We start from the raw sequence: 1,279 nt of genomic DNA, 5'->3' as shown, positions 1-1,279 counted from the left end.
AATATAATAATTTTATGGGCTGGAGAGATGGCTCAGTGGTTAAGAGCACTGCCTGCTCTTCCAAAGGTTCTGAGTTCAATTCCCGGCAACCACATGGTGGCTCACAGTCATCTATAATGTAATCTGATGCCCTTTTCTGGCCTGCAGGTGTACATGCAGACAGAACATTGTATACATAATAATAAATAAATCTTTTAAAAATATAATAATTTTATTAATCCTATGAGAATTCTTACAGTGTATTGTGATCATATTCACCCTCACTCCTCCTAACTCCTTCCAGATCCATCTCCCAATTCTCCACCCACTCCAAGTTGATCTTCTTTTAAAAAAATAACACAGCAAGTACAATTTGTGCTACACACAAATGGAAGTGGCCATTCACTGGAATATGCTCAAACTACTAGGGCCATACCCTTAAAGATAATGGACTTCCCCCAAAGCCATCACCTATCAACAGCTTCTCGGTTATGTGTTGAGACTCATGAGCCCCTCCCTCCTCCACCATAGAATGTCGATGGGCTTGATATTGTACAGGTTTTGTGCTGGCAAACACAGATGCTGTAAGTTCATGAGTACAGCAATCCTGGCATGCCTAGAAGACACTGATTCTGGTCCTCCCTGACCTCTGGTCCTTACAGTCTTTCTATCCCTGCTTCTACAATCCTCCCTGAGCCTATAAAGGAGTCAGATGATAGAGATGCTGTATTTGTGGCTGGCTTTTCACGGATGCTTATTCTCTGCACTTTGGCCATTTGGGACTTCCTTTCATTAATCTATCTACTACAGAAAGATTTGAGAGTCACACTTAGATGTCTTAGGGATTTTATTGCTGTGATGAGACACTATGACCAAGAAGCAAGTTGGAGCCGGGCGTGGTGGCGCACGCCTTTAATCCCAGCACTCGGGAGGCAGAGGCAGGCAGATCACTGTCAGTTCAAGGCCAGCCTAGTCTACAAAGTGAGTCCAGGACAGCCAGGGCTACACATAGAGACGCTGTCTTGAAAAACCAAAGAAGAAGAAGAAGAAGAAGAAGAAGAAGAAGAAGAAGAAGAAGAAGAAGAAGAAGAAGGAGGAGCAAGTTTGGGGGAAAAGGTTTATTTGGCTTACACCTACACATCACTGTTCCTTGTCAAAGGCAGTCAGGACAGGAACTCAAACAGGGCAGGAACCTGGAGACTAGAGCTGATGCAGAAGCCATGGAGGGGTGTTGCTTACTGGGTTGCTTCTTTTCATTCTATATCAGCGTAAGACTAGCTAATAATAACCCTGCAACACA

This window comes from Acomys russatus, chromosome X (assembly GCF_903995435.1).
Source record: "Acomys russatus chromosome X, mAcoRus1.1, whole genome shotgun sequence".
In the NCBI taxonomy this organism is placed as follows: domain Eukaryota; kingdom Metazoa; phylum Chordata; class Mammalia; order Rodentia; family Muridae; genus Acomys; species Acomys russatus.
This window is presented reverse-complemented; position numbering follows the sequence as displayed.